This window comes from Oncorhynchus mykiss, chromosome 9 (assembly GCF_057628025.1).
Source record: "Oncorhynchus mykiss isolate SJ-2025 chromosome 9, ASM5762802v1, whole genome shotgun sequence".
Classification (NCBI taxonomy): Eukaryota; Metazoa; Chordata; class Actinopteri; order Salmoniformes; family Salmonidae; genus Oncorhynchus; species Oncorhynchus mykiss.
The window spans coordinates 42,873,679-42,891,290 of NC_143030.1; positions in this window are offsets into that span (position 1 = coordinate 42,873,679).

A 17,612-nucleotide genomic window follows, 5' to 3' on the forward strand; every position below is an offset into this window, starting at 1 on the left:
CTGGTGAGGAGGAGAGTCCTTGTTAAACTTTGACATTAAGTTGTCTGTAATAAATAATGTTTAATCTGAGTATTTGTTATTGTCAAAATAATCCATACATTGTTTTTTTAAACTCCAAAACGAGTTGTATGAGCTCAGGTCAATGAGGCCTACAGGCCATAAATAGCAAATAGACGTTCGAAACTTGTAATGTTCACAGGAACTGAAGTTGATAAAAAGATCTAACACAACATTAGGTGATAATATATGTATTATTATGGATTTATAATCAGCTATAATGGGGTGGTCATTTTGGACCGGGAACACAGAATTAATTAACATGAAACGAACACAACAGGAGGGTTAAGATAGCTAAATTATCCTTGGCATGACTATTTGATTTAGAATTTTAGGACCCCTGTAAGTAGGCTATCAAAAAAATGTATACACATTTTATTTGATGAAACATTGAAGTTAGCCTCAATCCTATTAGACCATAGAAACAAATTCATACATGGAGAAACAGATATTTTTCAGATATATACTGTACATTTAAATAGCCAAACTGTTTTGAAGTGTCTGTCCACTTAATTTTGAACAATTTTACAACACGGAAGCCGGACACAGAAACTATGGATACAACGTCCTCCTTCATATGTGTGCCACTAGAAAATCATTAGCATGTTTCTATTAGCTGATACACCATTACAAAATACACCATATTACTTACCTACTAAGGTGCCTGGACCTTGTAGGCAAAACTGCCAAGAAAGAAACTGATCCAAATAGTTGCTCAATCAGGTAGGCAAGATGCAGTTGTTTAGTCCCAACAGTAGAGCGTTCTTTTCAGCACCATGGAGTGAATCCTTACCACTGCTACACCTGGCTCTCAGTGGAGCCTTGTCTGGCAGTGAAACAGTTCATTCGGCCTAATTTACTTTCTTTAAAAAAAAACATAGCTGATATGGCTGACTTACTTAAACAAAATGTGGTTTCTACTGACAATTGATATGTACAAACCATAACATAAGGGGACAACGAGTGGATAAAAGGCAATCCGTCCTTTCGATTAAGACATTAATGAGCGAGTTAGGACGGACATAGTCAATATCACTATTTGTTCAGCACTTTTGAAATATACAGTGACAGAATTCAAAACATGGGCAATTCTTACAATATTCTCCCTGTACACCTAGTCAGAACTGTAGGATAAATAAAGGGGGCATATAAGCAGACAATGAACACCCTTACAATAATCAATTATTACATTTCTCTTAAACAGGCTATATGCTAAATGTGCACCACCAAGTCAGAACAGTAGGCTAAGTTATGAGGGGGAAAGGGACCAAATTATTAGGGTGAGGCTCATGGGCTACTAACAGGTTACTTCACAACATACACTTCGTATTACTTTCTTAGCTACAGTATACATATCTCCCTGGCATATTACATCATTTATGCAGCAGCATACAATACATTTTTGGACTCACCTTGTTGTGCTCACTTGAACAGGAAGGTGGCACAGCAGTCCTTGTGGGCAAATTTTGTCATCAAACTATGTCATCAAAGTCTGGCATTCTCTGGATTTATGGTGCTTTCAAGACAACTAGGAACTCGGAAAAAAAAACAGGGCCAAATCATGATGTCAGTGATCTTCAGGTTGGACCTCTAGAAAGAGGCCAGAGTTCCCGACTTACAATTCCGAGTTGGATGACCATTCAAAACTTCTTTTCCCAGGCGGAGCTCGAGTTCTCAGTTGTCTTGAACTCACTGAAGTCTGAGATTTCCTAGTTCAGAGTTTCCAATTGTTCTGAACGCGGCAGAAGTCATGCTGGATTGACAGCATGCCCAATGTTTTAAACCTCTGGCCCATGGTGTTGAATGTTAATCCTTTTAAGCTTGGAACATTAGACCCTTAAACCCAGACTTGGACCACACACCCACTCCACAGAATAGCAAGCTAGTGATTGCTTTGCAACGCTTGCAGTGAGACACTGATTCTTTCCAAAACACTCATTGTTGAATTTTGGATTTCCAACGTTTATGTCCAATGGCCGATCAGCACCAATAGGCTTTACCTATAATTTCTCTTCATATAACAAGGATTGAAAAGGATTTGCCAGTAGTTTGTCGACAGGATTCATGATGATGACTGCTTGTCCAGCTTGCTAGCTAAGATTTTGAAAGTAGGATGTTGACACAATCAGTCCAATCAAACGGTAGATACAACGTGATTTGACATCATTTTATCCGTGGCCAATGGCCTTGAGCCTTCTTGGATGCACTTCTAATGTAATTCTATGGCAGCACCCAAGGGACTTGAATTTTCGAGCTCTTCCCATAGATTTTGCATTGACATAGTGTCCCCATGAGTGAGAGAACACTGAGCCAATCACAGAACAACTAGAGAACATTACAAAACCCTACTGCACTCTATATTTTCCGCTGGCTGCCACACCAACACAGAAAGCACTGAGCAAGGCTGAAACACCTGCATTTTTGAGCTGCCTTACTCAAGACAGAAAAAAGAGACCATCTTTGATTGTGGCTTTATTTACATTGTTTGCAAACTGAAATGTGACACCTATTAATGCCAAAATAACAAGCAAAACAGGCAACAACAAACACAAAAAAGTTTGTGTTTGTACAATCATATCAACGCGGAGCTATACTAAGCCCTCTACATTGTTACACAATTTTAGAGGCGCACTGTGTTGTGGTACAGAGCTCTATTTGGCCTCTGTGTGCCTCCGGAGGCTTCGCAATTGCATCACACCATCCAAATGGCTCCTCCGACCACATTTTAGATCAAGCATTAATTGGTTCGTAGGCAGCATGCACTGGGATGTGTTGATCAGTTGATTGACAGGTGTAGGACTGTAGAACGATAAACTTTCCTCTAATGTGGATGCTCAACAACGTTATGTAGCCTACAGTTTGTCATTATAGTTGGCCTTAACTCTGACACCACACAACTAACGTTATTATGACAACAGAATTAGCCTACTTGTAAGTCTAGCTAATGTTAGCGAACTTGAATGAAATAAATATACAATTACATTTATACACTTACATTTAAAGCCTACTTGTTTACTTGACTTTTACACTCTGTAAATTGACTCTCAAATAATTGACTCTGCCAAGTTTGCCACCGCTGCAGTAGGGAGGTAAAGTGGAAGTTGAATCATCACTACAGTTGTTTGGCAGTGCCCATAGAAACGCTTGAAAATGAGGTGGATATGTGATAGACATAAGTAAGCTGTCAGAGTTTACTAGGAGTGGTGGGTTGTAGTCAGGCGCAGAGAGCAGAGGGTTGGTAAATTGTAATTTATTCTCCGGCACAAAACGGTCACGCAGGGCTCATAAAACAGACCAGCCCAAACACAGGACCAAACAGTCCGGAGAAAACAAACACGACAACACATCTACAACCAACAGAGTAACAATCCCGTACAAATCTAGGTGGACCTAACAGACTTAAATAGACATAAATCAAGAAACGAAACAGGGAACAGGTGCAACCAAGAAGACCAAACGAAACAAAACGGAAAAAGGGATTGGTGGCGGCTAGTTGACCGGCGACGACGACCGCCAAGCGCCGCCCGAACAGGCAGGGGAGCCAAAATGTCCCCCACCGGTACCCAGCACCTCTCCTCCGGACCATACCCCTCCCAGTCCACGAGGTTCTGTAGGCCCCTCACCCAGTGTCAGAGTCCAGAATAGCACATACTGTGTACGCCGGAGACCCCTCGATGTCCAGAGGGGGCGGAGGGACCTCCGGCACCTCACCTTCCTGCAGGGGACCAGCCACCACTGGCCTGAGGAGAGACACATGAAACGAGGGGTTAATGCGATAGTAAGGAGGAAGCTGTAACCTATAACACACCTCGTTTATCCTCCTCAGGACTTTAAATGGCCCCACACACTGCAGCCCCAGCTTCCTGCAGGGCAGGCAGAGGTGCAGGTTTCGGGTCGAGAGCCAAAACCTATCCCCCGGTGCGAACACGGGGGCCTCACTGCGGTGCTGGTCAGCGCTCCTCTTCTGCCGTCCACTAGCTTGTTTTAATGATTCCTGGACGGCTCTTCAGGTGTCCTTCGAGCGATGCACCCATTCCTCCACCGCAGGAGCCTCGGTCTGGCTCTGATGCAATGGAGCCAGGACCGGCTGGTAGCCCAACATGCACTGGAACGGTGACATGTTAGTCGAGGAGTGGCGGAGGGAGTTCTGAGCCACCTCCGCCCATGGGACGTACCTCGCCCATTCACCAGGCCGGTCCCGGCAATACGACCGCAAAAACCTACCCACATCCTGGTTTACTCTCTCCACCTGCCCATTACTCTCGGGGTGGAAACCCGAGGTCAGGCTGACCGAGACCCCCAGCCATTCCATGAACGCCCTCCAAACTCTGGACGTGAACTGGGGACCCCGATCAGAAACAAGGAGACATAAAACCTCACATCCTTAACCAAAGTGGGCCACCAGTACCTCCCCCTAAGACTCCGCACTGTCCTCTCGATCCCAGGATGACCCGAAGAGGGTAGTGTATGGGCCCATCGAATCAACCCATCACGAACACCAAGCGGCACGTACTGAACACCTGCTGGACACTGAGGGGGTGCAGGTTCCAACCGTAAAGCCCACTCGATCTCCGCGTCCACCTCCCATACCACCGGTGCTACCAGACATGAAGCTGGGAGGATGGGAGTCGGATCGATGGGCCGCTCCTCTGTGTCATATATGCGGGACAGCGCGTCGGCCTTCGTATTAAGTGAGCCTGGCCGATAGGAAATTGTCAAACGAAATCGGGTAAAGAACATGGCCCACCTGGCCTGACGCAGATTCAATCTCCTTGCTGCCCGGATGTTCTCGAGATTACGATGGTCAGTCCAGATAAGGAAAGGGTGCTTCAAGGGTGCCCCCTCAAGCCAATGTCTCCTCACCTTCAGAGCCTTGACTACAGCTAACAACTGGAGCTTTGGTGGCGCGCCCGAGTGCTGTGATAGTACGGCTCCCACCCCATTCTCAGACGTGTCCACCTCCACTATAAACGCCAAAGAGGGGTCCGGTTGAGCCAGCACAGGAGCGTCAGTGAACAGCCCCTTCAGACGACTGAAAGCTCTGCACGCCTCTGCTGACCAGCGCAAGCACGCCCCCCCCCCCCTTCAGCAGTGAGGTAATGGGAGCAGCCACCTGACCAAAACCCCGGATAAACCTCCGGTAGTAATTGGCAAACCCTAAAAACAGCTGCACCTCCTTTACCGTTGTCGGAGTCTGCCAATTACGCACGGCTGTAACATGGTCACACTCCATCACCACCCCAGAGGTGGAAATGCGATAACCCAGGATGGAAACGGCTTGTTTGGAGAACACACATTTCTCAGCCTTGACGTACAGGTCATGCTCCAGCAGTCGCCCAAGTACCCTACGCACCAGAGACACGTACGTCTGGACTCTCCACCGTCGTCGCACCGATGGAAACTCCTATGCACCTGCCTGAACACTCCTCTGACCACCCTCTGAGAGCCCCCTTTATCCATGAAATCTCAGGATTGTGATTAGCCAGCCAGAGAATACCCAGCACCACCGGAAACGCAGGCGAATCAATAAGGAAGAGACTGATCCACTCCTTACGATCCCCCTGCGTTACCATGTCCAGTGGCACCGTGGCCTCCCTGACCAGCCCTGACCCTAATTGTCAGCTATCTAAGGAGTGCACGGGGAAAGGTTGGTCTAACGACACCAGGGGAATCCCTAGCCTTAACGCGAGCCCATGATCCATAAAGTTCCCAGCTGTGCCTGAATCGACTAGCGCCTTATGCTGTAGAGAGGGAGAAAAGTCAGAAAAATAAATGAGTAAAAACATATGGCCAACAGGGAGCTCTGGGTGAGTCTGATGCTGACTCACCTGGTATGAACGAGGAGTGCTCTGCCTGCCATCCCGACTCCCAGACAAGCTCCTCCAGCACCGATCGGCAGTCCCCCTCGATGTGGCCCCCCCTAACTCCGTGGGGGTAGGTGCGGGAGGGCCTGGAGGTGGAACCAACAGGGCCTGTTCTGGACGCCCGCGGAAAGCCAGCAGATTGTCCAGTCGGATGGACATGTCGATAAGTTCGTCGAGGGAGAGGGTGGTGTCCCGACAAGCTAGCTCCCTGCGGAAGTCCTCCCGGAGGCTACAGCAATAGTGGTCCATCAGGGCCCTGTCGTTCCACCCCGCCCCAAGGTCCGTAACTCCAGTGCAAAGTCCTGCATGCTCCTAGTCTACTGTCACAGGTGAAACAGCCGTTCACCCGCCGCTCGGCCCTCCGGTGGGTGGTCGAACACGGCCCGGAACCGGAGGGTGAACTCGGGGTAGTGATCCCTCGCCGAGTCTGTGCCATTCCACACTGCGTTGGCCCACTCCAGGGCTCGATCCGTCAGACAGGAGAGGAGTACGCTCACGCTCTCCTCCCCCGAGGGAGTTGGACGAACGGTAGCCAGGTACAACTCCAACTGTAGCAGGAACCCCTGGCACCCAGCCGCCGTTCCATCGTACTCCCTGGGGAGAGCAAGACGCAGGGCACCGGATCCGGACGCCGGAGGAGGGGTAGGTGGTGCTGGGGGAAGAGGAGCTGGAGGTGAGGTAGGGGGGCCACTCCTCTCCCATCGGTCCATCCTCTCCATCATCTGGTCCATTGCCAACCCAATCCGGTGGAGAATGGCCGTATGATGAAGGACTCGCTCCTCCATCGATGGGAGAGGAGGTGCGGCTGCTACTTCTGACTCCATTCAAAAGGTGCGGGATTCTGTCAGAGTTTACTGGGAGTGGTGGGTTGGAGTCAGGCGCAGAGAGCAGAGGGTTCGGTAAATCGTAATTTATTCTCCGGCACAAAACGGTCACGCCAAAATACAGGGCGCATAAAACAGACCAGCCCAAACACAGGACCAAACAGTCCGGAGAAAACAAACACGACAACACATCTACAACCAACAGAGTAACAATCCCGCACAAACCTAGGTGGACCAAACAGGCTTAAATAGACATAAATCAAGAAACGAAACAGGGAAGAGGTGCAACCAATAAGACAAAACGAAACGGAAAAAGGGATCAGTGGCGGCTAGTAGACCAGCGACGACAACCGCCGAGTGCCGCCCGAACAGGTAGGGGAGCAACCTTCGGTGGGAGTCGTGACATAATCTCAGAAAAATAAAATATATTGAAATTACCCTTACCTTACCTTTTATGTTGAAATGCCCAATTCACCTCAGTTGTTTTTTTCCCGTCCCGGTACTGGGTTACCTTCAGACAAGTCTTGTGATACAAGTAGGCCTATTTGTGTTTCTATTTATTATGGATTCCCATTGGCTGATGCCAAGTCAGCAGCTACTCTTCCTGGGGACTAGCAGAATGAAGGTACTGTAGTTATATAAAAAAAATGTAAACATTACAATACATGTCACAACACATTAAGTGTATGCCCTCAGCCCACTACTCTACTATCACATATGTACTGTATAACAAAATCCATGTGCACGTGTGTATAGTGAATATGTTATGTCTCAGCCTCCAGTATCTATGCTGCAATAGTCTATGTGCCAGGAGAGCTAGGGTCCGCCTGTTATATATAGTGTAATTATCCTGTCTTATCTGGTATCCTGTGTAAATGTAAGTATGCTCCCTTTAATTCTCTCACTCTCCTTCCCCTCCCCTCCCCTCCCTGCTTGTGGCTATGGAACCCTGACCTGTTCACCGGAAGTGCTACCTTGTCCCGGACCTGCTGTTTTCGACTTGCTCTCCCTCCCTCTCTCTCTACCGCACCTGCTGTCTTGACCACTGAATGTTCGGCTGTGAAAAGCCATCTGACATTTACTCCTGAGGTACTGACCTGTTGCACCCTCTACAATCACTGTGATTATTATTTGACCCTGCTGGTCATCTATGAACGTTTGAACATCTTGAAGAACAATCTGGCCTTAATGGCCATGTAATCTAATAATCTCCACCTGGCCCCACAGCTAGAAGAGGAGTGGCCACCCCTCAGAGCCTGGTTCCTCTCTAGGTCTCTTCTAGAGGTCGACCAATTATGATTTTTCAACACCGATACTGATTTTTGGAGGACCAAAAAAAGCCGATACCGATTATTCTGCCGATTTTCTGAATTTTTGTAATAATATTTGTAATAATGACAATTACAACAATGCTGAATGAACACTTTTGTTTTACCTTAATATAATACATCAATAAAATCAATTTAGCCTCAAATAAATAGTGAAATATGTTCAATTTGGTTTAAATAATGCAAAAACAAAGTGTTGGAGAAGAAAGTAAAAGTGCAATATGTGCCATGTAAAAAAGCTAACGTTTCAGTTCCTTGCTCAGAACATGAGAACATATGAAAGCTGGTGGTTCCTTTTAACATGAGTCTTCAATATTCCCAGGTAAGAAGTTTTAGGTTGTAGTTATTATAAGAATTATAGGACTATTTATCTCTATACCATTTGTATTTCATATACCTCTGACTATTGGATGTTCTTATAGGCACTTTAGTATTGCCAGTGTAACAGTATACCTTCCGTCCCTCTCCTCACCCCTACCTGGGCTTGAACAAGGAACACATCGACAACAGCCACCCTCGAAGCATCCTTACCCATCGCTCCACAAAAGCCTCGCGGCCCTTGCAGAGCAGGGGAACAACTACTCCAAGTCTCAGAGGGAATGACGTCACCGATTGAAACACTATTAGCGTGCACCCCGCTAACTAGCTAGCCATTTCACATCGGTTACACCAGCCTAATCTCGGGAGTTGATAGGCTTGAAGTCATAAACAGCTCAATGCTTGAAACATTGCGAAGAGCTGCTGGCAAATGCACGAAAGTGCTGTTTGAATGAATGCTTACGAGCCTGCTGCTGCCTACCATCGCTCAGTCAGACTTCTCTATCAAATATCAAATCATAGACTTAATTATAACATAATAACACACAGAAATACGAGCCTTTGGTCATTGATATGGTCGAATCTGGAGACTATCAATTCGAAAACAAAACGTTTATTCTTTCAGTGAAATACGGAACCGTTCCGTATTTTATCTAACGGGTGGCATCCCTAAGTCCCTATATCCCTAAATATTGCTGTTACATTGTACAACCTTCAATGTTATGTCATAATTATGTACAATTCTGGCAAATTCATTACGGTTTTTGTTAGGAATAAATGGACTTCACACAGTTCACAACGAGCAAGGTGGCCCAAACTGCTGCATATACCTTGACTGCTTGACACAATTTCTCTAATTATAAGAAATTCATGTTAGCAGGCAATGTTAACTAAATAGGTTTAAAAATATATACTTGTGTATTGATTTTAAAGAAAGGCATTGATTTTTATGGTTAGGTTTGGTGCAACGACAGTGCTAAATTATCACCCATTTGGCGAAGTAGGCTGTGATATCGATAAGAAATGAACAGGCACTGCATCGATTATATGCAACGCAGGACATACTAGATAAACTAGTAATATCAACCACGTGTAGTTAACTAGTGATTATGTTAAGATTTATTGTTTTTTATAAGATGAGTTTAATGCTAGCGAGCAACTTACCTTGGCTTCTTGCTGCTCTCGTGTAACAGGTAGTCAGCCTGCCATGCAGGCTCCTCATGGAGTGCAATGTAAGGCAGGTGGTTAGAGCGTTGGACTAGTAACCGGAAGGTTGCAAAAATGAATCCCCAAGCTGACAAAGTAAAAATCTGTCATTCTGCCCCTGAACAAGGCAGTTAACTTCATGTGGCTTTATGGGCAGTATTGAGTAGCTTGGATGAAAAGGTGCCCATTGTAAATGGCCAGCTCCTCAGTCTCAGTTGCTAATATATGCATATTACTACTAGTATTTGATAGAAAACACTCTAAAGTTTCCAAAACTGTCAAAATATTGTCTGAGTATAACAGAACTGGTATTGCAGGTGAAACCCTGAGGAAAATCAAAACAGGAAGTGGCTTCTATTTTGAAAACTTCATGTTCCATAGCCTCCCTTTGCTGGATTTAAAGGGATATGAACCAGATTACTTTTCCTATAGCTTCCTCAAGGTGTCAGTCTTCAGACATAGTTTCAGGCTTTTATTTTGAAAAATGAGCCAGAACGATAACATCGCGTCAAGTGGTCACATGAGTTTCGCTTGCGCAACAGAATTTGGACCGCCATTGTTTTCCCCTCTCCTACTGTGAAAGACCATTTGCGGTTGATATATTATCGATTATATATTTTAAAAACATCCTGAGGATTGATTATGAAAAACGTTTGACATGTTTCTGTGGACATAATGGAAACTATTTGGAATTTTCGTCTGCGTTGTCGTGACCGCTCTTTCCTGTGGATTTCTGAACATAACGCGACAAACAAACTGAGGTATTTTGGATATAAAAATCAACTTTATGGAACAAACGGAACATTTGTTGTGTAACTGGGAGTCTCGTGAGTGAAAACATCCGAAGATCATCAAAGGTCAACTATTAATTTGATTGCTTTTCTGATTTTCATGACCGAGCTACCTGATGCTAAGTGCACATAATATTTTATTGTGCGATATATAAACTTACACAAACGCTTGGATTGCTTACACTGTAAAGCATCATTTCAAAATCTGACACAACAGGTGGATTAACAAAAGGCTAAACTGTGTTTTCCTATATTGCACTTGTGATTTCATGAGTATAAATATTTATAGTAATATTTATTGTATGTAGCGCTATGCTATTCAGCGGTTGTTGATGACACTTATCCCGATAGGGGGATTGCAGCAATAACAAGTTAACCCACCGTTCCTAGGCCTTCATTAAAAATAAGAATGTGTTCTTAACTGACTTGCCTAGTTAAATAAAGGTGTAAAAAATTATATAAATAAAAAAAAAAAATTAAATCGCCCCAATACCGATTGTTATGAAAACTTGAAATCGGCCCTAATTAATCGGTCTTTCCGATTAATCGGTCAAACTCTAGTTTCTTCCTAGGTTCCTGCCTTTCTAGGGAATTTTTCCTAGCCAAAGGGCTTTATAAATACATTTGATTTGATGCATGTGTCTGTGCCTGTGTGTGTCTCACATTCCCTGCTGTTCGAGAAGGTGTGTTTTTTTATTTTTTTTATTTTTTTTATCTGATTCTACTGCTTGCATGAGTTACCTCTCTGGGATAGGTGGGACGCTTTTGTCCCACCTGGCCAAAAGCCAGGGAAAATGCAGAGCGCCAAATTCAAATAAATTACTATAAAAATCAAACGTTCATTAAATCACACATGCAAGATATCAAATTAAAGCTACACTCGTTGTGAATCAAAAAGGCTGATTTCAAAAAGGCTGCTATTATCTGATGGTAGCACAACAGTAAACAATGAGAGAGAAGCATATTTCAATCATGTAGGCGCGACACAAAACGCAGAAATAAAACATAATTCAACGCTTACCTTTAAGGAGCTTCTTTTGTTGGCACTCCAATATGTCCCATAAACATCACAAATGGTCCTTTTGTTCGATTAATTCCGGCGATATATATCCAAAATGTCAATTTATTTGGCGCGTTTGATCCAGAAAAACACTGGTTCCATCTTGACCAACATCACTACAAAATATCTCAAAAGTTACCTGTAAACTTGGTCAAAACATTTCAAACTACTTTTGTAATTCAACTTTAGGTATTTTTAAACGTAAATAATCGATCAAATTAAAGACGGGATGATCTGTGTTCAATACAAAAAGAAAACAAACTGATGCTACTTTTCTGGTCACGCGCCTCTCTCAAACAATCCACTTCATGTGACTCTCATTCAAGATGGCTGTACTTCATTACACAAAGAAACAACCTCAACCAATTTCTAAAGACTGGTGACATCCAGTTGAAGCGGTAGAAACTGCAAGCAAGTCCCTTAGAAATCTGGTTTCCCAATGAAAATTCATTGAAAAAGACTGACCTCAAAAACAAACAAGAAATCTGAATGGTTTGTCCTCAGGTGGTTTTGCATGCTACATAAGTTCTGTTATACTCACAGACATGATTCAAACAGTTTTAGAAACTTGTGTTTTCTATCAAAATCTACTAATAATATGCATATCTTATATTCTGGGGATGGGTAGCAGGCAGTTGAATTTGGGCATGCTATTCATCCAAAAGTGAAAATGCTGCCCCCTATCCCAAAGAAGTTTGTGGAATAGACTTCCATGTAGTCACGGGTCTATGTAGTACTGTGCACCTCCCATAGTCTGTTCTGGACTTGGGGACTGAAGAGACCTCTGGTGGCATGTCTTGTGTGGTATGCATGGGTGTCTGAGCTGTGTGCTAGTAGTTTAAACAGACAGCTCTGTGCATTCAACATATCAATAATTCTCACAAACACAAGTAGTGATGAAGTAAATCTCTCCTCTACTAGCCAGGAGAGATTGACATGCACATTATTAATGTTAGCTCTCCGTGTACATTTAAGGGCCAGTCTTGCTGCCCTGTTCTGGGCCACTTGTAATTTTCCTAAGTCCCTCTGTAGCACATGACCACACGACTGGACAGTAGTCCAGGTGCGACAAAACTGGGGCCTGCAGGACCTGACTTGATAAGGTAGTTCTACTCTTTAATATGGACAGACCTCTCCCCATCTTAGCTACTGTTGCGTCAATATGTTTTTACAGTGAAAGTTTATAATCCAGGGTTACTCCAAGCAGTTTAGTCTCCTAAACTTTCTCAATTTACACATTCATTACAAGATTTAGTTGAGGTTTTATGAATAATTTGTCCCAATTTCTTTTAGAAATATTTTGGACTAAATAATTTCTTGCCACCCATTCTGAAACAGACAGCTCTTTGTTAAGTGTTGCAGTGATTTAACTTGCTGTGTTAGCTGACGTGTAGTGTTGAGTCATCGGTATACATAGACATACAGGCTTTACTCAGAGCCAGTGGCAGGTCGTTCGTAAAGATGGAAAAAAGTATGGGGCATAGACAATTGCCCTTGGGAATCAAATCGTATTTGCCACATGCACTAAACACAAGAGGTGTAGGTAGACCTTACCGTGAAATGCTTACTTACAAGCCCTTAACCAACAATGCAGTTAAAAAAATAGAGTTAAGAAAATATTTACTAAATAAACAAAACAAAAAAATAATTAAGACAATAAAATAACAATAATGAGGCTGTATTGTTGATAGAATCATTGTTTCACCTCTTCCACACTCACTTTACGGAATTCTAAGTTACGGTCATGGCCGCCGAATGAAGAGGACCAAAGCGCAACGTGGTGAGCGTACATATTCCTTTTTATTAGGACGCCGCCGACAAAAACGCCACGCCACGCCACGCCACGCCACGCCACGCCACGCCACGCCACGCCACGCCACGCCACGCCACGCCACGCCACACCACACCACACCACACCACACCACACCACACCACACCACGCCACACCACACCACGCCACACCACGCCACACCAAAGGGCTATGTGCCACAAACAAAGTTAACTACCCACAAACACAGGTGGGACAAAGGGCTGCCTAAGTATGGTTCCCAATCAGAGACAACGATAGACAGCTGTCCCTGATTGAGAACCATACCCGGCCAAAACAAATAAATACAAAAACATAGAAAATGGAACATAGAATGCCCACCCAAATCACACCCTGACCAAACCAAAATAGAGATATAAATAGCTATCTACAATGCTTGTCTTTCATAATTTGATCAGTTATTCATGGATGTGTAGGTTCAGAATTTGTTGTTGGCATGTCATACTTAATTTTGCTAATATTGCCAATGAACAAATCATTAAAGTAGTTAGCAATAAATCAAATCAAATTTTATTTGTCACATACACATGGTTAGCAGATGTTAATGCGAGTGTAGTGAAATGCTTGTGCTTCTAGTTCCGACCATGCAGTAATAACTAACAAGTAATCTAACCTAACAATTTCACAACTACCTTATAAACACAGGTGTAAAGGAATGAATAAGAATATGTACATAAAAATATATGAATGAGCGATGGCCGAACGGCATAGGCAAGATGCAGTAGATGGTAAAGAGTACAGTGTATACATATGAGATGAGTCATGTAGGGTATTAAACATTATATAAAGTGGCATTGTTTAAAGTGGCTAGTGATACATTTATTACATCAATTTTTTATTATTAAAGTGGCTAGAGATGAGTCAGTATGTTGGCAGCAGCCACTCAATGTTAGTGACGTGTCACACCCTGACCATAGAGAGCCTTTTTATTTCTCTATTTGGTTAGGTCGGGGTGTGATTTGGGTGGGCATTCTAGTTTTTCTATTTCTTTGTTGGCCGGGTATGGTTCCCAATCAGAGGCAGCTGTCTATCGTTGTCTCTGATTGGGGATCACAATTAGGCAGCCTTTTTCCCCACCTTAGTTTGTGGGATCTTGTTATTGTGTAGTGCCTGTGAGCACTCCAGTCGTGACGGCTCATTTGCTGTTTATTATTGGTAAGTTTAATTTTAATAAACATGTGGAACTCTATGTACGCTGCACCTTGGTCCGCTCATTTCAACGAATCTGACATGATGGCTGTTTAACAGTCTGAAGCTGTTTTTCAATTAGCAGTATCAGTGGGTTTCGTGATGAATGCGCCAACAGATTCAATTAATGATGGAGCCTATTTTGCACAACATTTCATTCGTTTAAATTTTTTTTTTTTTACTATCATTCTTTTATATAATTTATGTGTTTAATAGTACAGTTTCTTCTTCTTTTTGTTTAGTCACATGATTTCTCAATTTACAGTAGATTTGCCATTCGGCTGTGCAGCCAGACTTATTTGCCATTCCTTTTGCCTCATTGCTCTCAACCATACCATTTGTTTTATTCCTCTTCAATCCAGAGATTTTACAGTTTTTGCAGTCATTTTCTTAATGCTTATTAGTAACTGGAATAAGCCATTTCATAAATGTGTCAAGTGCAGCTTCTGGTTGCTCTTCATTACACACCACATACCAGCAAATATGAATTACATCTTAGTAATCACTACAAAACGTATTGTATGACCTTGTATACACTTTATTAGGCCCAGCCTTTGGAACTTTGGTTTTCTTAGATATGGCTAGCATATTATGATCACTACATCAGATGGCTTTGTATACGCATTAGAGTAGATTTATGCAGCATTAGTAAAGATGTTTTCAATACAATTGGATGAAACATTCTATACTGTTTACTGAAAACCTGAACCAGGTTGTAGGCACTGGTCACACTTTTAAGCTTTTTCTTGAGTGGGCAGCTTGATGAAAGCTAGTCAATATTTAGGTCACTCTTGAAATATAGTGTATTTGGAAAATATTCAGACCCTTTTCACTTATTCTAAATTGATGAAATTGTTTTTTTCCCCCCTCATCAACCTAAGCACAATACCCAACAACGACAAAGCAAAAACAGGTTTTTATACATTTTTGCAAATGTATAATTTTTTTGGGGGAATATGGAAATATTTCATTTACATAAGTATTCAGACCCTTTACTCAGTACTTTGTTGACAGGGATTACAGACTTGAGTATTCTTGGGTGTGACGCTACAAGCTTGGCACACCTGTATTTGGGGAGTTTCTACCATTCTTCTCTGCAGATCCTCTCAAGCTCTGTCAGGTTGGATGGTGAGTGTTGCTGCACAGCTATTTTCAGGTCTCTCCGGAGATGTTAGATCGGGTTGAAGTCCGGGCTCTGGCTGGGCCACTCAAGGACATTCAGAGACTTGTCCCGAAGCCACTCCTGTTTGTCATGGCTGTGTGCTTAGGGTCGTTGTCCTGTTGGAAGTTGAACCTTCACCCCAGTCTGAGGTCCTGAGTGCTCTGGAGCAGGTTTTCATCAAGGATCTCTCTGTAATTTGCTCCGTTCATCTTTCCCTCAATCCTGATTACTCTCCCAGTCCGTGCTGCTGAAAATCATCCCTTTAGCACGATGCTGCCACCACCATGCTTCACCGTAGGGATGCTGCCAGGTTTCCTCCAGACATGATGCTTGGCATTCAGGCCAAAGAGTTCAATCTTTGTTTCATCAGACCAGAGAATCTGGCTTCCGTCTGACCCCTCTACCATAAAGGCCTGATTGGTGGAGTGCTGCAGAGATGGTTGTCCTTCAGGAAGGTTCTCCCATCTCTACAGAGGAACTGTGGAGCTCTGTCAGAGAGACCGTCAGGGCCCACCTAGTGGCGCAGTGGTCTAAGGCACTGCATTGCAGTGCTAGCTGTGCCACTAGAGATCTTGGTTCGCATCCAGGCTCTGTTACAGCCGGCCGTGACCGCGAGACCCATTGGTTGGTGCACAATTGGCCCAGTGTCGTCCGGGTTAGGGGAGGGTTTGTCCGGCAGTGATGTCCTTGTCCCATCGTGCTCTAGCGACTCCAGTGGCGGGCCGGGCGCATGCACGCTGACTAGGTGTACGGTGTCAGGTTCTTGGTGAACTCCCTGACCAATGGCCCTTCCCACGTTTTGCCGGGCGGCCAGTTCTAGGAAGAGTTCTTGGTTCCAAACTTCTTCCATTTAAGAATGATGGAGGCCACTGTGTTCTTGAACCTTCAATGCTGCAGAAATGTTTTGGTACCCATCGCCAGATCTTTGCCCCGACACAATCTTGTCTCAAGAGTTTTCCTTCGACCTCATGGCTTGGTTTTTGCTCTGACATGCACTGTCAACTGCGGGACCTTATATAGACTGGTATGGGTCTTTCCAAATCATGTCCAATCAATTGAATTTACAACAAGTGGACTCCAATCAAGTTGTAGAAACATCTCAAGGATGATCAATGGCAACAGGAGGCACCTGAGCTCAATTGCAAGTCTCATAGCAAAGGGTGTGAATACCTATGTAAATAAGGTATTTCTGTTTTGTCATTATCGGGTATTGTGTGTAGATTGATTGGGGGAAAAAATTATTTAATCAATTTTAGAATAGGACTGTAAGGTAACAAAAAGTGAAGGTCTGAATACTTTCCGAATGCACTGTACCTCTCTGTTGATATCACATAGATTATCATCAAGCATTTCACACATATTATCCATATACTGACTGTTAGCACTTCGTGGTCTATAGCACCTTCCCATAAGAATGGGCTTTTTAAATTTTTGTACAACTTTTCTGAGATTCTTGATTGTTTTTATTGCTTTACTGGGAGGCTGATCAGAGCTAGACATGATAGTGATATTTATGTTTGAGCATATAGTGCAAGGTGAGCTGCACACAGTGGACTTCCTACTAGGCCAAACTGCCTCAGTGCTAACAACATAACTCAGGTTCATAGGCGCATGATTACTGCATACAATAGCTGTAGGGTTGACAGAGGCATTCAGGCGAGTTAGAGGGACATAAATTAGGTTACTTACATTACGACTGCCATGTACATTTGCAGCAGCAATACAGCGATACAATGGTAGGGATTATCTGAGCAGGGCTTTGGTCACTGATAAGTCATTGTCTCAAAACAGCCTTGAAATACGCTGACAGGGTCCAGGAGCCAAGATGATATGGGACTTGTTGGGGTCACAGAGCAAAATGGGGAGTCTCATATTTTCATAGAGAGGTATATTAGTGTGTAGCCCAAACCATTTGGACAATACAGATGTTTTCAAGAGAAGACTGATTTTCGGAATGTCCCCTGGTCTGACAAGCACCATTGTAGC